The sequence below is a fragment of the Helianthus annuus genome, chromosome 15, assembly GCF_002127325.2.
Source record: "Helianthus annuus cultivar XRQ/B chromosome 15, HanXRQr2.0-SUNRISE, whole genome shotgun sequence".
Classification (NCBI taxonomy): Eukaryota; Viridiplantae; Streptophyta; class Magnoliopsida; order Asterales; family Asteraceae; genus Helianthus; species Helianthus annuus.
This window is the reverse complement of record NC_035447.2, coordinates 32445590-32463642: the sequence shown is the minus strand read 5'-3', so window position 1 is coordinate 32463642 and position 18053 is coordinate 32445590.

Genomic DNA, 18053 nt, shown 5'->3' with positions numbered 1-18053 from the left:
AACGATTTTGACTATCACCCCTATGAAAATTTTAGCCTTAAATAATTGCTATCATTTCCTTATCAGTGATAGTTTTAATAAGTATATAATATACAAACTATTTATTCAATTAATAAACTAAAATTTATATAACCATCTAAATCACGTCAAACGTCATTACATACATATTTAAAATTGTGCCTACGGGTTCTCATTTTTTGAAATCTATGCAAAACATCATACATAGCTACTTTCCTAATGGTTCCTCTTGAGAGATCTCGCCAAAACTTTCCTACTTATGGTTCTCATCACATATAAATTGATCCATAAGTTCATAAAAAACACTAAACACTTAAACAAAATAAACAATCATATTCAACCATAGTCCATAATTTTCAAACTCTAGTAAAGTCTAGAACAACAAAAAAAACATCAAAACAACAAAATAATGCTACTAAAATCTAGAACAACAAAAAACATATATCAAAAAACACATAAAATTTCAAACCCTTTTAGCACATTTATAACTCTTTCTCCTAAAAAACCACATAAAAAAACATAAAAAAACGAAGGTACCTTTTGAAATTTTGGATTCCGGGTGATGGGGTGGTCAGAATCAAGCTTTTCTGGTGAGAATACAGTCGCTGTCGTCGTGCCTGTTGACTGCTTACGTGCATCGGTCATTGCTCGATCAGAAGAGGGAGAGCGAGAGAAAGAATTGGAAGGGGCAGTTGGGTTGGGTTATTTTATTTAACTTCAAATATAATTGGGTTGGGTTAGTTGGGCTTGGGTTACAATGGAATATTTATTGAGCTAATGGCTAAATTGTTAAGTGAAAGTTATTGGGTTAAATTGTTAAGTAAAGTGGTTAAAGAATAATTATATAAACTAGGTTATATTTTAATAAAATCAATGTTTACAAGTTTTTTTTTTAATTTATAAGATTTTTTTTTCTAGGGGGAGGGAGGGGGGGTGAAAATTCTAAAGGGTGCGGTTGAAATTTTCAAGGGGTGCGATCGGGATGTGTGAAATTTAACCCTAAATTTTTTCTTTCAAAGGGTGCGGCTTCCCACCCACACCAGTGGGTAGGTCCGCCCCTGAATCGGACATGTGTAAACACTTTCTACGCAGATCAACGACAAAACTTATAGACAACTTAACAATAGATGCTTCAATGACGGCACATCTGCAACAAATTTACTAAAATTTACTAAAGGGTCACCAATAAGAGTATCTCAGATTATCAAGAACCTTGTCACCAACAGATATCCACAGTTTTATTTCGTTTATGATTAGTTAACTTTAGTAAAAAAAATAATGATTATTTACTAAAAACATAGGGTACTTTTGTCGATTTTAGCAATTTAACAGTAAGTTAACGTCTTTCACTCCAAAGACCTCATGCTCTCCTCCCGGCCTCCGCTACACATCAGCATCCACTCCTTCCCTTTTTTTATTCCCTCACAATGCTCATCGATTTTTGACCTCGCACCAGGTTTTTTTCTCTACTCCCTTGCCTCTCTCCCCTCTACATCATCTCCTTGACTCATTTTTCACGACACATCAATGCTTTTGATTATATGATTACTTATATTCTTCAAAAGAAATGTGTATAGTTATTTACAATATTTACTTTATGGGTTAATATTGAAATTAAGAAAAAGAAAGTGCAATAACGAGTCACCAGTAAAGAAGGTTTTTTTTTTAAACTTTATATATAAAATCCAACTCATTAGATGGGCTTATTATACCCGTATTTGATCAAACTCAGATCTTTAATATAAATAGTTTTTTATGTTCATTTTGTAATCACAAAAAAACGTACTAGTGGAATAAACAGATGTGAGACAGTGAGTGTGAACAGTGATGGACTGATAGCATGGAATTAGGATCCAAATTCGTACAAATCAATATTATTTATTAATATTATTTTCAAATATCTTATTAATAATTAATATTATTTCCAAATAGTCAAACACTATACCTCCTTTTATATTCGAGTTAGCCTAATATTATATACGATTAAATTACAAGTTTTATCCTTTATCTGTATACCAAATTTCAGGCGGTGTCTTTAGCATATTTTTGATGCTTAAGAAGGGCGAGGTAGGGTGTGTGAGAATGATCAACTAACGGTGAAGGTCTAACCCCTATGAGACGTTTTTCAACACTCTTTTCTACTTGGAGTTCCTCGGTATGTGAGGTACTTGCTGGGTCTAGCCTATGTTGCACCTTACCCGGAGCTTCCATCTCAATCTTTTCATCTACCTCTTCTTCATCCTCTACCTCAACACTCTCTCTCACTACCTCCCCTAGACTCTTGCCATTACGGGTCGTATTAGCCTTCGTTGAATGGTTAGCGTGGTTCGGGTAGGTATTTCCTGAAAACTGACCAGGTGGGTTCTCTTGTAACTCTTTAGCTAAACCACCTACTGTTCTTTGAAGGTCTAAAAGTGCGGATTGTTGATTTTTAAGTTGAAGATCTTGATTTTTATTAACTTGCTCTTGATTTTTAGCAAAGTTACCAAATTCAGTTAGTGTTTTCTGTGTAGCCTGATCTCTCACCATCAACTGAGCAAACATCTCTTCAATCCTACTCAAACTACCCTCGGACCCCTTACCACTACCTTGACCCTCTTGATGTGACCCCCCACTAGCAAACTGACCCCTTGAACCTGAACCACTAAACTGACCTCCCTGACCTGAACCTGCACTAGTATATAGACCGGGCCCCCTTTTGATACTGACCAGATGGAAAACCAGGAGGATTACCGTAAGAGCGGAAACCACTATTATTGCCACTACGCCAGTTAGAGTTATAATTAGAATTATTAAAAGGATTTGTGGGACCCCTAGACTGACCGGCTATAAACTCTACATGCTATAGTGTAAGTGTAGGACAATCTAATGTGTCGTGGCCTCCCCTACAAAACTCACACCTATCAACTTTTTTCTTAATTTCATTTAACTCTTGTTTGATACTCTCTAAAGTAGCAGCTACCGATGAATCCAAGCCAACTTGGTTTACCCCTCGAGTAGCCGAGGAGATAGTCACAGGAATGGAAGTCCTGCTGGTAGCGCTATAGTCCATATCAGAGTTGGCGAAACTCTCAAACAAATCATTACACTCATTAACTGTCTTCTTACCCATAAGTTGCCCTCCATCAGAAGTATCGAACCGGGCTTTGATCTCGAGGGTGAGCCCATTGTAGAACTTTTCAACAAGTGCCCAATCCGACAACCCATGCTGAGAACAACGAGAAATCAGAGTTTGGAAACGCTCCCAGGCCAGGTGGTACGGCTCATCAGGCTCATTTCGGAACGAATGGATCTGATTGCGTAGACGAGATGCTTTGGCAGGTGGGAAGTATTTGGCTAAGAAAGCATCTCGTAAACCTGCCCAGGTGGTGAAAGTTCCCGCTGGCTGCGAATCAAACCAGACGGTTGCGCGGCCAAGCGAGGGAAAATGGGAAAACCTGTAGGTACCTGGCACCACTGGCGGAGCTTAGAGTAAAGTGGGGGGTGCACCCCCCCCTCCCCCGAATGTTTCGGTTAGAAGTGTAAAATTTCCTATTTTTCGTTCGAAAATTTAAAAATTATATAGGATTGTCCCCCCAATTATTTTTCCTAGATACTTATCCAATATATAAATTGGGTCCCATGACTTTCCGCCCCCTCGAAACTTTTGGGTAAGCTCCGCCACTGCCTGGCACAAAGGTTAACACCCTATATAGAGTAGGTGCCACAAAGACGGGTGATGCGGTTAATGTGGGCGGGAGCATCCTCATCATCACGGCCATGAAATCGGCACGAATTGGTGATGGCTATCATGATGTAGGATGGAATCTGCCAGGACCTATCATTAGTAGTGTTAGGAAGGGTGATAGGCGAATTAGCACCGGTGAAGCCGGTGGTGGCTTGTTCGTAAACGGTTCTATTGGCCATTTGGACTACAGGTGTAGGACTAGTTGTACGGGAACGGGAGAGTGGTGGGGAGTTGTGGGGTGACGACTTCGGAGTGAAGTCAATGTCTGGTGGTTTAGATTGGGATGTAGAGTCAGAAGGGGCGAAAGATGAAGTGGAAGATTTACTAACCTTTAAACTAGAAGACGAGACGACAGACAAGTCAATCGGCGGCTTCGGTGGTCCGTGAGAGCGTGTATGGGGCATTCACTGCAAAACCGACAATAAACAAGTAAGACGACTCTAACAAACGAGTCTAAAATAAAAACAAACGACTCTAGGACTATTTAGACTCCTACGACTCAAAAACACACAAATAGCACGTAATGATATTAGATGACGTCCAAACAAAGTAATCAACGCAATTGCCAAGAATCCCCGGCAACGGCGCCAAAAACTTGATGTGCTAAAAGTAGTTTAATAAAAACAACTAAAATTAACCTAAATCTAGACTCAAAGTAATACTCTAGACTCTCTAAACTCGACTAAACTACTAACCGACAAGTGAACCGATCGACTCTAGTAAAGTTAAGTAAGTCCGGATATCCGAACCCACGAGACTCTAATTAATTACGCTAATTACTCTATTTAGACTAAATTGACACGGACTGAACTATTTGTTTGTTTGTGGGGGGGGGGGGTTTCTAAAAATCCTAAGAAAGCAATTAAATTAAACTAATTAACTAAGTTAACTAAAAACGAATTACTTTGGGTTTTCTACTCAGACGATGGAAATACTACCTAGACTCGAATCCCTGTTGCTTTTAGTTATTGATTTTATTTGGAAGTTGATTAATATGGACCGAGATCGTAAAATACTAAACCTCTCGAGTTACCAACTAAGCTCCCTAACCCTTCTCAAAGAATACATTAGGGCACCCTAAAGGCTGTTATGACTACCGGTAAATTAGACTCATTGTCCGGACCTCTAATGATTTATGAAAGTACCCTACAAGACTCTCTCCGTTTCGGGACTCAAGTCAAGGATAAATATGGGTTCTTAACTAGACTTGTTAGACAGCAGCTAATAGGTTGACTTCCTAAGAAGGACCCACCTTACGGTTTAATCGCTTAGACCTAATAATAACCTCGCACCTATCAGCTATTGAGAGTTAGTAGAACACTTGATTTTATAAGATTACTGAATAATGCTTTTAAGGTTTATTGGCCAATTTAACCCTAAAGATTCATGATTTATTATGTGATATGGACAGTCACCAAAATCTAGAATCTAACATAACCCTATTATATGATAAAGACCGTCACCAAGAATTATGTAAAGCAAGAAAGGATATTCAAACATAACCAAGCATGCATACACATCTAGTTAATAATCAATCGCCTTCAATACATAAATAAACCCATAAAAATCACAAATCCATAATAAAAATCCAAACTTTATTAGCAACCATTCATCTCGTCTAGGTAGTTAAACAATTTAGCCAATCATAGTCTTGAAAACGAATATAAACAAAGTATTCTTAAACAAACGAAACATGATCAAAGAAAGAAAAACTAAGAAAGACACCCGGATGTTAAAGAGACGACCCGAATGATTCTCCGGACTTCCAACCTTCAACCAGCAGTTCCGAATGCTCGAAAACGTTCTTCACGCAGCTTCATGATCCCCCAATGTGTTGCAAATTAGTAAGATAGGGTTTTCTTAAAGTTTATGATCAATATATAGGTTTCCCCCAACTTAAACCTTGACAAATCTCGATACAGACTTCCAGTACCCTTCTCTGGCAGCGCGCAACAGAGGAGGAGCTATAGGTCGCGGCCCGCCAGTGTGTTCCTTTACTCGATCACAACGTTCAGTCTCTCGCCGGGCGCGAGAGACTCCTTCTTCTATATCGCAAGGCGCCAAAGACTCTTTTTCCAGATTTTTAACTTTGTTTCAGCTCCCGATCTTTCCAACGCGTTCCAGGACTTGACTTTTCAGCGTTTTGGCTCGTTTTACTCAGTTTCCAGCAGTTTTAAGCACCAAGACCTGCGAAACGCGATTGAATCAACAGTATGCACATTCTAACGAAAACTAAACTAAAAATAACCGAAAACTATACAAACTATACACGAATAAATGATGTATTTTGCAATACATCACACGAGAATGTCGGTTGGGGGATGCAAGTCAGTGGGCCAAATTGGTTATTCGCATTGAAAAATTTGGCGTTATTGATTTTAACATTCCCGAGCCATATCATGTTTAATCAGTTTGTGGGGATTTACAAAAAGATGAATGATTCGGTGCCTTTGCTTACGATACCGCTTAATTTGCCTCCATTATTAATCACTGATGTGGTGAATGTAAGGATATTGGGGTTGTTGGGAATTATATATTCCTTCATCCAATATCTAATATCCCTTTGTACGAACCGATCATGTCTAGTTGTTTTGAAACGAGATCTTCAAATTTGTGTGCTGCTTGCGGAGAATAATTACTCAACTGTTTTGTGTGATGATTTTGATTGCGAATTCTATTGTTTTCTTTGATTGTAACTGGTTAGTTAACAAGTTTTGATGTGTCACACCTTGACTTTTGCGGAAGCGTGTACGTGTGAGTCGATCAGTTTCATTGCATTCAATTATAATAAACAACTATATGCCTAAAAATGATGTTCATCCATTCATAAGTTTTAGAAACATTACAAACATAAGCTGCTTAAGTTAAGTTACAAACCATTCAAATAGTAATAAGTTCCATAAAAGGACTTTTAACAAAAGACTATTAAACCAAGGCTTTGCTTCATATATCTTATCCAGGATAAGATATACAAATCAAACCCTTCAAAATAGGATGACATCTAATCTTGAAATTACTTCTTGAAATCATTCCCAACGCCGCAGGATCCATTTAGTTTCCTGAAATACATGTAATTTGAAAACATCAACAAAAGTTGAGCGAGTTCATGTGTTTTGTATGTGAGCTCGTATAAACTTGTAAACATTTGAAAGAATTCCTTTGATAACCGGTATGTAAAGCGTCTATGAACAGATAAATTAATGTTTTACAAGGACATTAATATGTGTGCAATGGCGTACGAAGGCTCAAACCTAGCAAATTTTGTACCGGTCCACCCGGCTGGAACGACATAGTCACTACATGCGGCCACACAAGGACCCATGAGTGGGGCTCGCTACACCCGATAGATCTACCACTCCTGCCCCTCGGTCTTAAACAAGATTAATGGTCTTAAGTGTGCGCCTACCCATCCACATGATCTAACAGTTCATTCCTTAGCTAAACCATACCATTGTAACATGTATTTCACCCCCGAAAGTTGTAAATCCGAAAACAATTAAGAGAAAACGGGGACATGAACTCACAAGTTTGCGTCCGTAATCTCGTGTACCCAAAATAGATATCCTCAAGCCGTACTACTACATACACATGTGCTAAGTTTTATTAGACGCTTAGGTCGTGTAACGACTCTTATCCTTAGTTATCTATTAAGACTTATTTTGGACTTTTGGTATACTTTGAGTTACACGCTTGGCGTATATTGTATATGTAATTATATAATTAGAAATTATATAAGTATTAGTTAAAATAAGGATATTTTAACTTAAATTATTTCCAATCAATTATACGTAATATTGTTAAAAACAATATATTTTCAAGTATAGGTATACTTGTGTGTTATTTTGTATTCTCATATTTGTGTATAATACTTGTAGTTGCGTATTTTACCAAGTATTTGAAACACCCTAACACGTTTTAACCAAAAGAGACGCAGCGGAAAATACCGACTCAAAAATTCTTTCTTTCTTATCTATATTACATACTTGGAGGTTCATTTCTAAAATGTCAAACACTTTCTTGAAAAGATTTACAACCTTCATTCTTAATTAACGCATCAAATGTAATATACAAATACAAGTCATGTGACTGCTCTTCCTGTACAATCCGTGCTCTTTGACTCGATCTTCAACCTCTTAGACTCCATAATGATGTTAATTCCGTGCAACCTGCAATCACCAAATACATGTGCATCATTAATATTTGGTGACGTCATTCACAATCTAAATATACATAACTAAATGACCATGCCACATTTTTTTTCTACTCATGCTAATCCTTTCGATTATCATTCCAAGTACAATCTTGCATCCCATTCGTTAAATCTTTATAAGGACAACGATAGTATACCTGCATTTTCATTTCATTCTCAAAGCACTTGATTAGTAACGTTAATACTCAAACGTATTGTAGCCATGCATACATGTATACAATCTCTATTCTTTCGTGTACAATCAATCCCACTTTGCGCATACACACACATACGTATATTTATACACACACACATACATACATACATACATACATACATACATACATACATACATACAAGCTCTTACATACCACTTACATTCCCATATAATTTTACAAACATATCCTAGTCACAAACATCCATATAAATAAGTCTCATATGTACAAACTTACATGCATGTTCATTTCTATTCATGCTTACCTATGGATTCCGTCACTAACATGTAGGTAGATTTATACACATACATATCTCCAAACTTATTTCTTTCCCACACATACTTTGAGTGAACGTTCTTGCTCATGAGTGAACATTTCAACTGTTGAGTGAACATTCTTGCTGACGAGTGAACGTTCCAACTGTTGAGTGAACATTCTTGCTGACGAGTGAACGTTCCAACTGTTGAGTGAACATTCTTGCTGACGAGTGAACGTTCCAACTATTGAGTGAACATTCTTGCTGACGAGTGAACGTTCCAACTATTGAGTGAACATTCTTGCTGACGAGTGAACGTTCAAACTGTTGAGTGAACATTCTTGCTGACGAGTGAACGTTTAAACTATTGAGTGAACATTCTTGCTGACGAGTGAATGTTCCAACTGTTGAGTGAACATTCTTGTTGACGAGTGAACGTTCCAACTGTTGAGTGAACATTCTTGTTGAGTGAACATTCTTGTTGAGTGAACATTTCAACTCTTGAGTGAACATTGGCTGTAGATTACGACAGCTTGCTGTTGTTTCCCCTTGTCTGCTTGGCCGTAAGCTACGGCTGACCTGCCGTAGCTTACGACGGGTTCTTTCACCTAACCCTTCTTCCTTTTTTAATTTTCACAAGACAACCATACAAGACAACCATTAGATATCTGAACTTCCTTCTTCCACATTTTTCATGCTTCCAAGACGTAACATGACCATAATTCAAGCCCCCATATTCTTTCACTACTTAACCCTAAGATCAAACCATCTAACGCATCACGCTATGTTTCTTTCTACATTTTGACCCGTTCACTTCTACCGTGTAATTCCAACATAGATGACCACCAACGACTTACCATCTTAACTTCATTTATAAGTAAGAAGTGATTCCGAAAATCACTTACCTTATGCGTCCGTGTTCATATCCGCTTCCTTGCCTCATCTTGGCCCGTTAGCCTTTCGTGCTTGATTCCATCTCGGTATGATCCATATACTTTCATGTCATCGCAATCACATTCTTGTTAGCATACATGATTGTACATATTAACGATCATATCAAATGCATGCCTCATATTTGACTTTCATTAGTCAATTCTAACAAGTATAAGGCATATTCCCACAATCATATATTTTCAACTCATATAATTCATCACGTCATCACATATAACACAATATCGATATAAAACGTACCATTTGACATTCTATAAAATTACAAGTGTGACAACAGCCTAACCTTGCTACTTATACACAGTTGACTTTCAGAAGTCAACGGTTTATCGTATGAACTTTCTACTTAACCTCATATATTTGTGTCATCATATTAGCCTATACTAATGACATTATATACATTTCAAACTCATGATGTAATATGCTTACAACCACATAATCACCAAATTATATACACATACACATTCACATACACATACACATACTTTCACATGCTAATGCTTTCATTATCTTACATTTGACAACCACATTCAAGGTTAGTCTATTTAACATAATCACAACATCATTATTTACTAGCAAGTTCATATGTTATATACTTAGTGCACATTCATTTCTAAATTACCAATAGGCAATTGGTCCAACACATGTTGTGCACCTCATCATTCAAGCATAGAGTACAAGTTCTAATGCATAATTCTACCCAATCATATAATTAACCAAAATCCTACATGTATTCCATTCAAAACATATTTCTCATGTTTAATTATCACCGAATTACATCATCTCCACACATTATACACTTTCATCCATCATTTGCATACAATTTCATCTATTAATCTCACCTAGGCATTTCAACAAACACTTGGTGTGCATACTACTTTCTAAGCACATTGTACAAGCATCTTATGCTCATCCTCCTACTTCTTTCCTTCATCAATCAAATACAACTAAAATCAACCTAATTCCATACCATACTCAACTTATCTAACAAGTATTTATCACATACAACATACTACATCAAATTTTGAACATGGATTGGACATGGGTGTTATACCCATGCCACCATTTTCACTAACCCAAGTGGGTTTCACCTTCAAACGTCAAATTACTTGATATCATACATAAAACAAGTTCAATTTGGTCATTCTAACACATATCCATGCTCAATTTCAACAAATTTCAGGATTGATCACAAACCCACTTCATACAAGATCACCAAATGACAAATTACAACTTACCACATGTTATCTTGTCTAGATGGTAAGGATTCTTCTTTCATGTATTGATTTCACATCCAATTGATCTTGATTTGAGTTGGAATTGCATGCTTCTTCTTGTAAGAGGGGTTTCTCCTCTCTTTCTTTCTCCAGACGTTTCACGCACAGACATATGCACATTCTAGCTCTTTTTTTATATATAAACTTAATTCTATTCCACCAAGTTTAGTCCCTCAAGTTTGCCATTTTTCTTATTTGTCACAAACTTCCTTCCTCACTATTTAACTCAATTTCATATCCTTATTTGTTTTAACCAAGCATTTAACTAGGTTTAATAACCTAGTTATTACATTTCCTTCTTTTAAACGTGGTAACATACTAACAACTAAATAATTCGAGTTTTGGGGTGTTACAGTATTGGTAGTGTATGCCGGTATGTATTTATACGTATAGGAATACGTATTTTCTTGTATTTATTAAGTATTTTGTACTTAATTTATGTATAATTTTCCGGAATATTATTTTTACATAATTTAAAATTACCAAATTTATATTCATGAAATATACATATTTTAACAGAATTTTATAGAAAATATCTATAAATTTTATTTGGTAAAAATATGTATACTTCCATATATATCTTAAAAATACTATATTTTTAAGATTAAAGTTCGAAAAATATATATTTTTAGTTTTCACTAAAATAATATATTTTTGAGTTGTTATAGAAAATATATATTTTCTTCAATTTCAAAATAATATATTTTCTATTGTGACAAAATATGATATATTTTATAATAGTTGTAAAAATTCATATTTTGCCATTTCTTCGGTTTCAAAAATACCGTTTATCACATTTGTCAAGATACAAATTTATTTCCGGGATATATATATATATATATATATATATATATATATATATATATATATATATATATATAGTCCAAATGTCCATTGTCCGATACGTCCAATATTTGGGTATAAGTTATATATTTATTTTTCTTGTGATTTTTGTAATATTTAAAATTACAATTTTAAATATTTTGGTGTGCTGTATTATTTTCAAGTCCCTAATTTTAATATAACTAATACAAGTAATATACATGTAGCACATATTTTTTTTGTGACTTCTAAATATATATTTTCCTAAATATATACTTAGTCATTTTTATTATTGAAAATCAACCTCCAATACTTGTAATTTTTATAACAAAATTTATGGCAAATTTTTATATTAAAAACCATGATCTAAAATTACTTGTAAACACTTGTTTAGAAATATTTTTCTAAGTGTTGAATTTTTACAAAAATTTTACCATAGTTTCCTTTGAAAATGGAGGTTTCCATGCTTACTAGCATATCATTTTCTTTTCAAAAATTCATCATCAATCATCAATAATATTCTACAACTTACCATGAGCCATAAACATGCACTTTTACAAGATGGTATGAACTTGAAGTTTTATAAAATCTTGTAGTAATTTAACATGATGTTTAACATGGTTTAATAACACTGGAAACATGATTCTTATTTCGTAAAACTCATTCTTACAAATTTTCAATCTTTACAACTTGTAACTGACTTTTTCAAATGTCACACCCCGATTTCCACGTGTTTCACCGGTGGGCCCGGTGGGGGATTACCGTGACGTAGTTGCCAACAATATAGTCAAACCACAATATATAAATGCACAGCGGAAGCAATAAGATAAATATATTTCAACCATTGAATGTAATATCAAAGTATCACAATCATTGAAATAAAATCCACAGGGGATCAAATTAAAATATAGGTATTGTTCAACAGACGTAGGCATCTTAGGCTTGCGAGACTCTTTATTGATGCTAAGGAGAAATATCCAGCCAATTACACTTAGAACCTGCATTTAATCTTTTTCGGGAAAATACGTCAGTTTACACTGGTAAATACATTCAACCGACACTTTTGTAAAATGTTTAATAAAATTGATTTGAATGCACAAGGCACAAACTCTTTATAACTTGGGATAATTTATGATTAAACCTTGTAAAAGAATTACATGTTACTATGCGTTCGGTCGCCCGGGTCGTGCCGGGTTAAAGGTTAATAGATACGCCACTAAGCATAAAGCCGTGGCGGGAAAACCAACGGTTATACCTTTAATAATATAGACACATTACGGGTGTACGCCTACACCCGTGTGTCGGGGTCGTGGCCATTTCGTAAAATGATGCCAAGGATATCCGGGACATGGTCATTAAGCTCCCAAAGGCGTAAACCCAACAAAACAAGTTTTTAAACGGGTCACATTGATAATACCCAACTACTAATGAGTTGGGGTCAATTGCCCGACCAAGCGGTATTTTAAATACCGTAACCTAAGCCCGTATAACGGAAAATAAGTTAAAAGTATTTACCTGAGCAAGTATTAATCGTTAATAAACAATGCAAATTTCTTTTACTGGTCTCCTATTCTGGAACGAAGGTTTAAATCAACCTATTAGAATCCTAATGGGTCTTTAATTTAGCCTTAGCTTAGACCGGTCAGTTTCAAAGGATATTTACGGTTTAATCGCGTGAAAGGCGAAAACTGGGAATGGAATGTGATTCAGACCCGACAAGTTTGAAGACTTGTTTTATATGGGTAATATAATCACACTCTGGATTTTGAGGTCAAAACAATAAGGTTTGACCCGTTTCGGCTAGTTTATGTAAACTAGTTACATAAGCCGAACCGTGCGCGCAAAAGGCGTAACGGGTAACCGTAAGAGTCCTACCCAAATTTCCTAAGTCAATATGCTTTAAAGAAGTTGTGGTATCAGTAGGATACCTTCCATAATGCCCGTAACGAGTTTTAATCCAATATGTGCCCCGTAGGTGTATTTTGGTCATTTTAAAGATCATAAAAGAGGTTTCTGAGTTCTACAGAAAATCTGAGTTTTCTGATCAGTTTATAAAGTCCAAAATACTCTATTTATTATTTAAAATCAGTAGCAACTGGAATCGGGTCAAAATACTTTGTAGAACTCAAGTTATGCTCGAAAAGGGTATATTCGGTATTTACCGAACCGATGCCATAACCGCAGGTTATGAGCAGGTTAAAAATCTTTAAAAATCTCCAAATATTACTTTACATCAGTGGGTAAAAGGTTTGGTGCCAAAATTTGGGTTTAGATATGCGTTATGCTAATTGCGCCATTTAATTACTAAAGTTTTCGTAATTGCGCTATTTAGCATAACTCCCATTCTAGACCTCGGATTGACGTGAAATTTTAGGGACATGCTTAAAAATCAGTAACTAAGATTATTGTCCTTTCACATGTCCAAAATTCTCGTTTTAAAGTGAAAAGGGCATTACGGTCAACTTTTAAGCATTTAACGGAAATGTGTTAAAGACTTGGACAAACAATGAACCGGTCACAGAGGGTTATACCATCATGTAACCTGGTCCTATGAGAGTCCTAAGGTATATCTAAATCATAATATAACGGGTCAGAACTGAAGTCAAAGCAAAAGTCAAAGTTTTGTGACTTTTGGTTCCGAACCGGGTCAAAACAGTAAATGGTCGGATCAAACAAGCTTAGACTAGTTAATATACTTATTATCATGTTATATGAGTGTTAAAACAGATTACACGCCATCTACATTACTGATTATGCTTAAAATCGCAAAATAGCATTCTGTTGACTTTTTCTAAGCAAGTTTGACTCGAGATTCGGACTAGTTAGAGTGGGAATCAGAGGGTGCCCTTTTAGGGGTTTAATGCCCACATGATTACCAACATATAACTATTTTTGATTCGACAAACCACTGGACCATTTGTGATTTATCGCCAAGTCAACCGTTAATTACGATGGATTGACTTTTAGGCTATAACTAAGCAAAAACTAAGCCATAAAGGGTTAGGCATACTTACAGAAGCTTGGTGCACGACCAGAGATGTTAGAAGAATGCTCTTGAGCTCCAGAAGTGGTCAAGAAAGCAGGTTTGAGGTGTGTTGAACAATGGTGCACTAGATGGCCTTTTATAGTGAAATTTTGGGCACAAGATCATTACAACTCAACCTATAATTGCTCATGGATGATCAGCAGTTGTCCCTGAGTGTTAGGGGACATGTAGGAGGCACCCATGCTTCCATTAATGCCATATAAGTCGGTTAAATGAGCAAACAGTGAACCTGTCCCGAATTTCTGCATCTGGCACCTTCACGCGGCCCGCATTAAGGATTAGGCTAGGCTCACGCGGGCCGCCTGAATCCTTATGTCAGGAACCGTATCTTCATATGGCTCGCGGCCCGCCTGAACTTCCTTGTTTCTCTAACGCGGGCCGCCTGAGGCCTGTAATTCAAGATTTTCAAATCTTTTGCCATTATTAGCTTGACCTTTTGGTTTCGAAGGGGTAACTTTGCGATTTGGGCCTCGATTATTTACGAATAAGGGCCTCGTGACTTTTACCCGCGCCGTTAAGTCCCTGGTTAGTTTAATTACTATCCAAAAAGCCTTATCTTTCATTGTTGACGCTTCTAACCCCTGGCATACGGAATTGATCATAACTTTCTCGTTTTAAAACGGAACTTCGCGAAGTTTATATCGTATATTCTAGTGAGCGTAATTTACTGTTACAAAGCCTCGGGTATGTTAAAGGGTCACTCAGAGGTATCACTTAAACATGTTGACACAATTAACCCCTGTAGTTTGTAATCTCTCACTTCCTTCCGCATTTCGTTTCGTACGATCCATGATTTATCCGTTTGAAGGTACGAGCATCATTTAGGGTTACTGTACAGCGTATTTATCCCTCGTTGACATTTTTAACCCTCGAATTTACATACTTTCCATGTTTGTCAACTTTAGTCCTTTATCCTGTATTTAATACCACGCGTAAACTTAAGACACGTGTCAATACTTTATTGGGCGCAAAATTTCGAGGTGTTACATCCTCACCCCCTTAAAAGAAATCTCGACCTCGAGATTTATTGGAATAGATGAGGGTACTTCTCCTTCATCGTGGACTCAACCTCCCACGTGTACTCGGGACCTCTATGGGCATCCCATTTCACCTTCACAATTGGTATGTACTTCCTGCGAAGTTTCTTAACCTGTCGATCCTCGATCGACACAGGTTTCTCAACGAATTTTAAGCTCTCGTCGATGTGTACATTTGTATGTGGTATAACCAGTGATTCGTCAGCAAAACACTTCTTCAGGTTACAGATGTGGAACACATTGTGGATACCACTGAGCTCTTCCGGTAAGTTTAATTTGTAGGCAACCGATCCGACACGTTCGATTACCTCGAAAGGTCCAATATATCTCGGGCTTAGTTTGCCTTTCTTACCGAATCGCATCACCCCCTTCCAGGGTGATACCTTTAGCAGTACTTTGTCGCCTACTTCGAAATTGAAAGGCTTACGCTTCAAATCTGCGTAGCTCTTCTGCCTATCTCGGGCAGCTTTCAATCGATCGCCAATTTGGACAATCTTGTCCGTCGTCTCGAATATTATATCGGGTCCTGTCATTTGGACATCTCCAACTTCTGCCCAACAAACGGGCGTTCTACATTTTCTACCATATAAAGCTTCAAAAGGTGCAACCTTAATGCTTGTGTGGTAGCTATTGTTATAGGAGAATTCGACCAATGGTAGGTGGTTATCCCAACTGCCACCTAAGTCGATTGCACATGCACGAAGCATGTCTTCTAACGTTTGGATCGTACGCTCACTCTGTCCATCTGTCTGAGGGTGGTAAGTCGTACTGAAATTCAAACGTGAGCCCAAAGATTGTTGGAAGCTCCTCCAAAAGTGTGATGTGTATCTGGTATCTCTATCCGAGATGATAGACACAGGCACTCCATGAAGGGCTACAATCTTGTCTACAAACAACTGGGCTAATATATCGGAGCTATGAGTCTCCTTTATGGGTAGGAAATGTGCTGACTTGGTCAGTCTATCAACTATCACCCATATTGTATCGTTTCCCTTCTTTGTCTTTGGTAATTTGGTGATGAAATCCATCGTCACCATTTCCCATTTCCACTCGGGAAGTTCAGGCTGTTGTAGCAAGCCGGACGGCTTTTGATGTTCAGCCTTTACTTGCGCACAAGTCAAGCACTTTGCTACATAGGTGGCTATAGACTTTTTCAAGCCTATCCACCAAAAATTTGCCTTCAAGTCCTGGTACATCTTATCAGCACCAGGATGAACGGAATATCGGGAACTATGGGCTTCCTGAAGAATAACGTGACGAAGACCTCCATAAACAGGGACCCATATCCTCCCATTCAATCTCAGAATTCCGTCTTTGCCACAGGATAACTGCTCCTCAGTTACCCCTAACTTTTCGTTGGGATAGTTAGCTTCTGACACAGCTCCTTTCTGTGCAGCTAACAATCGTTCATTCAGACTGTTCTTTATTTCAATGCTCTTGGCATTGATCCTGATTGGCTTCACTCTCTCTTTCCTGCTCAAGGCATCTGCGACTACATTGGCCTTGCCTGGATGGTATCTTATTTCACAGTCATAGTCGTTCAGAGTTTCCATCCAACGTCGCTGCCTCATATTCAGATCTTTCTGATTGAACAAATGCTAAAGGCTTTTGTGATCAGAATAGATCACAAATTTAATGCCATAAAGTTAATGCCTCCAAAGTTTTAGTGCAAATACAACGGCACCCAACTCCAAGTCGTGGGTGGTGTAGTTCTTTTCATGCACTTTCAATTGTCGCGAAGCATAGGCAATCACCTTGCCCCTCCCTCTGCATAAGCACACAACCCATACCGGTGTGCGATGCATCACAATACACGACAAATTCTTCCGTTCCGTCTGGCAATGTCAACACTGGAGCATTGCTCAGCTTTTGCTTGAGGATATCAAAAGCTTCTTGCTACTTAGGGCCCCAATCGAACTTTATTTTCTTTCTAGTTAAAGAAGTTAGGGGTGCAGCAATTCTTGAAAAGTTTTCGATGAAGCGTCTGTAGTATCCTGCTAGACCTAGGAAACTGCGAATCTCCGTAGGTGTCTTTGGCTCCTGCCAATTCATAACGGCTTCAACTTTAGCGGGATCCACCTGGATACCACGCTCGCTGACTACATGTCCAAGGAACTGGACTTCTCGTAGCCAAAAGTCACATTTAGAGAATTTGGCATAAAGCTTTTCTTGATGAAGCAATTTAAGGATACATCGAAGATGCTTTTCGTGGTCAGCTTGACTTTTCGAGTAGATAAGGATGTCATCGATGAAGATAATGACAAATTTATCCAAATAAGGCTTGCAAACGCGATTCATGAGATCCATGAATGCGGCAGGTGCATTGGTGAGCCCAAAAGGCATCACTAGGAACTCGAAGTGACCATATCGAGTCCTAAATGCAGTTTTATGCACGTCTTCGTCCTTGACCTTCAATTGATGGTACCCTGACCTTAGGTCAATCTTGGAGAAGTAGCTCGCTCCTTGCAATTGATCGAACAGGTCGTCGATCCTGGGCAAAGGATACCTATTCTTGATC